Genomic DNA, 6,844 nt, shown 5'->3' on the forward strand with positions numbered 1-6,844 from the left:
CCTCTCTCTCTCCCTCTCTGCATTCCTTTTCCTTTACATCTTTCCTTTCTATATATATCTGCATATATTATCTAACTCACACTACCTCTTCCTAACTCTCTCTTCATATCCTTCTCTCTCCATACACTATCTTTCTCCGCCCACCGCTCCCCCCCACACACACACTTATTCCCCTTTTTTTCTATATGTTTTCAATTTATTTCTAATAATGCACTTATAACTCATCATGCCTTTCCCTTCTTTCAGTCTCTCTTTCTTTGCCTTTCCTCTCCTCCCACGCTCTCTCCCACCTTTCTGTCGCCCTGCATTCATTTCTTCTCTACTACCTTTCTCCTGCTCCGCTTTGTGAATGGACTCAGTAGAACTCAAACGGTATAAGGACTGAACATTTTATGAAAATATTTTAAACGACTTTAAACCGCTAGTCTATTTATTAATAGTATTTACATATAACACTATTGAATTTCTGTTTTCTTGAATACATTTGATGGGAGAATCTACCAATAATATTGTGTTTTAATTAATGGTCTAGTAAATAAAATTACGATTAAGTTTTTGCCTTCGCCAGATGGTCAGTCATCAACTTGCTAGCTGTTTACTTTCAAAACCATGCACACTATTTACTCTCCAAAACTATCTAATTGGCAATCTTTAGTGTCAACAATGTCATGATAACGTCGTACTAAGTCCTAAACACACCTGGTAACCCTACACATACCTGGCAGTATCAGTCTAGCTTTGTGAAAAATATATATAATATTAAATCTAGTTATATTTATAAAATTTACAAACATATTTATGTTTATAAATGATAAATTATAATTTTTTGTAATACGAATAAATAATTATTAAAATACACATCTTTATGCTGCCACGTACGCCCCTTCATCTATTTATAGAAAATCATTGCAATTAACCAGTCGTCAGATGTTATTCAAATTAGTATCAGTTGACCAATAAAAGGTTATATTTTTAAAAAAACAAGGGTAAATGATTGCACTATCCAATTGGTTCAGTGAAGAAAAACCCTCGTCGAATAACCAAAGCCAGTTTTCATAAAAAAAATTGGATCCATCTTAACTGTCACGTGCGTATGTTTAATGAGAGATGGCTTCATGAGTATGATCGCCGACCACCCTATAAATGTGCGTGCAGTACCTAATGTCCAGACTAGGCATATCTGTTGTTGGACAGACTAACGACACACATCCTATTTACTTTTAATATCAGGGAAAATATTTGCAGAGTGAATATAGATAATGTGTTTTTTTGTATTATTGAAACTCTGTTATAGTAGTTTGTGAAACTAAGAGCAGCGATAGATTATCGATGTTTAACATTTTCAGTACATAATTATAATACTTTTTATCATTATCCTTATTATTATTATTTTAATTATTATTATTTTTGTTATTATTATTATTATCATTATTATTATTATTATTATTATTATTATTATTATTATTATTATTATTATTGTTATTATTATTATTATTATTATTATTATTATTATTATTATTATTATTATTATTATTATCATTATTATTATTATTATTATTAATTATTATTATTATTATTATTATTATTATTATTATTATTATTATTATTATTATTATTATTATTTTTATTATTATTATATCAATACTTGTCGAGGTTACCGATTTATATCATTGTTGTTGTAGTTGGGATGTATGTTGTGCAATAATTGATAAATTATGTTTCAAAACCTTATGTTTTACTGTTCTCAAACAAAAGAGCAATGCAATCTACAGAAAAAAGCCCAAGAGCCGAACCTTTACTACAATCTTGCTAAGTGATAGAAGGATCACAATAATACAATGGAAGCTACAGGGACAAGCCCAGTAGCCAAAACCATACTATAATCCTGTTTAGTGGTAGAAGGGCCACAATAATACAATGGAAACTACAGGGACAAGTCCAGTAGTCAAAACCATACTATAATCCTGTTTAGTGGTAGAAGTGTCACAATAATACAATGGAAACTACAGGGACACGCCCAGTAGCCAAAACCATACTATAATCCTGTTTAGTGGTAGAAGGGTCACAATAATAGAATGGAAACTACAGGGACAAGCCCAGTAGCCAAAACCATACTATAATCTTGTTTAGTGGTAGAAGGGCCACAATAATACAATGGAAACTACAGGGACAAGCCCAGTAGCCAAAACCATACTATAATCATGTTAAGTGGTAGAAGGATCACAATAATACAATGGAAACTACAGGGACAAGTCCAGTAGCCAAAACCATACTATAATCCTGTTTAGTGGTAGAAGGGTCACAATAATACAATGGAAGCTACAGGGACAAGCCCAGTAGCCAAAACCATACTATAATCCTGTTTAGTGGTAGAAGGGTCGCAATAATACAATGGAAGCTACAGGGACAAGCCCAGTAGCCAAAACCATACTATAATCCTGTTTAGTGGTAGAAGGGCCACAATAATACAATGGAAGCTACAGGGACAAGCCCAGTAGCCAAAACCATACTATAATCCTGTTTAGTGATAGAAGGATCACAATAATACAATGGAAACTACAGGGACAAGCCCAGTAGCCAAAACCATACTATAATCCTGTTTAGTGATAGAAGGATCACAATAATACAATGGAAGCTACAGGGACAAGCCCAGTAGCCAAAACCATACTATAATCTTGTTTAGTGGTAGAAGGGTCACAATAATACAATGGAAGCTACAGGGACAAGCCCAGTAGCCAAAACCATACTATAATCCTGTTTAGTGGTAGAAGGATCACAATAATACAATGTAAACTACAGGGACAAGCCCAGTAGCCAAAACCATACTATAATCCTGTTTAGTGGTAGAAGGGTCACAATAATACAATGGAAGCTACAGGGACAAGCCCAGTAGCCAAAACCATACTAAAATCTTGTTTAGTGGTAGAAGGATCACAATAATTCAATCGAAACTACAGGGACATGCCCAGTAGCCAAAACCATACTATAATCTTGTTTAGTGGTAGAAGGGTCACAATAATACAATGGAAGCTACAGAGACACGCCCAGTAGCCAAAACAATACTATAATCCTGTTTAGTGGTAGAAGGATCACAATAATTCAATGGAAACTACAGGGACATGCCCAGTAGCCAAAACCATACTAAAATCTTGTTTAGTGGTAGAAGGATCACAATAATACAATGGAAGCTACAGGGACAAGCCCAGTAGCCAAAACAATACTATAATCCTGTTTAGTGGTAGAAGGGCCACAATAATACAATGGAAGCTACAGGGACAAGCCCAGTAGCCAAAACCATACTATAATCCTGTTTAGTGGTAGAAGGGCCACAATAATACAATGGAAACTACAGGGACAAGTCCAGTAGTCCAAAACCATACTATAATCTTGTTTAGTGGTAGAAGGGTCACAATAATACAATGGAAGCTACAGGGACAAGCCCAGTAGCCAAAACCATACTATAATCTTGTTTAGTGGTAGAAGGATCACAATATTACAATGGAAACTACAGGGACATGCCCAGTAGCCAAAACCATACTATAATCTTGTTAAGTGGTAGAAGGGTCACAATAATACAATGGAAACTACAGGGACAAGCCCAGTAGCCAAAACCATACTATAATCTTGTTTAGTGGTAGAAGGGTCACAATAATACAATGGAAACTACAGGGACATGCCCAGTAGCCAAAACCATACTATAATCTTGTTAAGTGGTAGAAGGATCACAATAATACAATGGAAACTACAGGGACAAGCCCAGTAGCCAAAACCATACTATAATCTTGTTTAGTGGTAGAAGGATCACAATAATACAATGGAAACTACAGGGACAATGCCCAGTAGCCAAAACCATACTATAATCTTGTTTAAGTGGTAGAAGGATCACAATAATACAATGGAAACTACAGGGACAAGCCCAGTAGCCAAAACCATACTATAATCTTGTTTAGTGGTAGAAGGGATCACAATAATACAATGGAAACTACAGGGACAATGCCCAGTAGCCAAAACCATACTATAATCTTGTTTAGTGGTAGAAGGATCACAATAATACAATGGAAACTACAGGGACATAGCCCAGTAGCCAAAACCATACTATAATCTTGTTTAAGTGGTAGAAGGATCACAATAATACAATGGAAACTACAGGGACAAGCCCAGTAGCCAAAACCATACTATAATCTTGTTTAGTGGTAGAAGGATCACAATAATACAATGGAAACTACAGGGACAAGCCCAGTAGCCAAAACCATACTATAATCTTGTTTAGTGGTAGAAGGATCACAATAATACATTGGAAACTACAGGGACAAGCCCAGTAGCCAAAACCATACTATAATCTTGTTTAGTGGTAGAAGGATCACAATAATACAATGGAAACTACAGGGACAAGCCCAGTAGCCAAAACCATACTATAATCTTGTTTAGTGGTAGAAGGATCACAATAATACAATGGAAACTACAGGGACAAGCCCAGTAGCCAAAACCATACTATAATCTTGTTTAGTGGTAGAAGGATCACAATAATACAATGGAAACTACAGGGACAAGCCCAGTAGCCAAAACCATACTATAATCTTGTTTAGTGGTAGAAGGATCACAATAATACAATGGAAACTACAGGGACAAGCCCAGTAGCCAAAACCATACTATAATCTTGTTTAGTGGTAGAAGGGTCACAATAATACAATGGAAACTACAGGGACAAGCCCAGTAGCCAAAACCATACTATAATCTTGTTTAGTGGTAGAAGGATCACAATAATACAATGGAAACTACAGGGACAAGCCCAGTAGCCAAAACCATACTATAATCTTGTTAGTGGTAGAAGGATCACAATAATACAATGGAAACTACAGGGACAAGCCCAGTAGCCAAAACCATACTATAATCTTGTTTAGTGGTAGAAGGATCACAATATTACAATGGAAACTACAGGGACAAGCCCAGTAGCCAAAACCATACTATAATCTTGTTTAGTGGTAGAAGGATCACAATAATACAATGGAAACTACAGGGACAAGCCCAGTAGCCAAAACCATACTATAATCTTGTTTAGTGGTAGAAGGATCACAATAATACAATGGAAACTACAGGGACAAGCCCAGTAGCCAAAACCATACTATAATCTTGTTTAGTGGTAGAAGGATCACAATAATACAATGGAAACTACAGGGACAAGCCCAGTAGCCAAAACCATACTATAATCTTGTTTAGTGGTAGAAGGATCACAATAATACAATGGAAACTACAGGGACAAGCCCAGTAGCCAAAACCATACTATAATCTTGTTTAGTGGTAGAAGGATCACAATAATACAATGGAAACTACAGGGACAAGCCCAGTAGCCAAAACCATACTATAATCTTGTTAGTGGTAGAAGGGTCACAATAATACAATGGAAACTACAGGGACAAGCCCAGTAGCCAAAACCATACTATAATCTTGTTTAGTGGTAGAAGGATCACAATAATACAATGGAAACTACAGGGACAAGCCCAGTAGCCAAAACCATACTATAATCTTGTTTAGTGGTAGAAGGGTCACAATAATACAATGGAAACTACAGGGACAAGCCCAGTAGCCAAAACCATACTATAATCTTGTTTAGTGGTAGAAGGATCACAATAATACAATGGAAACTACAGGGACAAGCCCAGTAGCCAAAACCATACTATAATCTTGTTTAGTGGTAGAAGGGTCACAATAATACAATGGAAACTACAGGGACAAGCCCAGTAGCCCAACCCATACTATAATCTTGTTTAGTGGTAGAAGGGTCACCATATTACAATGGAAACTACAGGGACAAGCCCAGTAGCCAAAACCATACTATAATCTTGTTTAGTGGTAGAAGGGATCACAATAATACAATGGAAACTACAGGGACAAGCCCAGTAGCCAAAACCATACTATAATCTTGTTTAGTGGTAGAAGGATCACAATAATACAATGGAAACTACAGGGACAAGCCCAGTAGCCCAAACCATACTATAATCTTGTTTAGTGGTAGAAGGATCACAATAATACAATGGAAACTACAGGGACAAGCCCAGTAGCCAAAACCATACTATAATCTTGTTTAGTGGTAGAAGGATCACAATAATACAATGGAAACTACAGGGACAAGCCCAGTAGCCAAAACCATACTATAATCTTGTTTAGTGGTAGAAGGATCACAATAATACAATGGAAACTACAGGGACAAGCCCAGTAGCCAAAACCATACTATAATCTTGTTTAGTGGTAGAAGGATCACAATAATACAATGGAAACTACAGGGACAAGCCCAGTAGCCAAAACCATACTATAATCTTGTTTAGTGGTAGAAGGATCACAATAATACAATGGAAACTACAGGGACAAGCCCAGTAGCCAAAACCATACTATAATCTTGTTTAGTGGTAGAAGGATCACAATAATACAATGTCAACTACAGGGACAAAGCCAGTAGCCAAAACCATACTATAATCTTGTTTAGTGGTAGAAGGGTCACAATAATACAATGGAAACTACAGGGACAAGCCCAGTAGCCAAAACCATACTATAATCTTGTTTAGTGGTAGAAGGATCACAATAATACAATGGAAACTACAGGGACAAGCCCAGTAGCCAAAACCATACTATAATCTTGTTTAGTGGTAGAAGGATCACAATAATACAATGGCAACTACAGGGACAAGCCCAGTAGCCAAAACCATACTATAATCTTGTTTAGTGGTAGAAGGATCACAATAATACAATGGAAACTACGGGACAAGCCCAGTAGCCAAAACCATACTATAATCTTGTTTAGTGGTAGAAGGATCACAATAATACAATGGAAACTACGGGACAAGCCCAG

Source organism: Mya arenaria, chromosome 13 (assembly GCF_026914265.1).
Source record: "Mya arenaria isolate MELC-2E11 chromosome 13, ASM2691426v1".
Classification (NCBI taxonomy): domain Eukaryota; kingdom Metazoa; phylum Mollusca; class Bivalvia; order Myida; family Myidae; genus Mya; species Mya arenaria.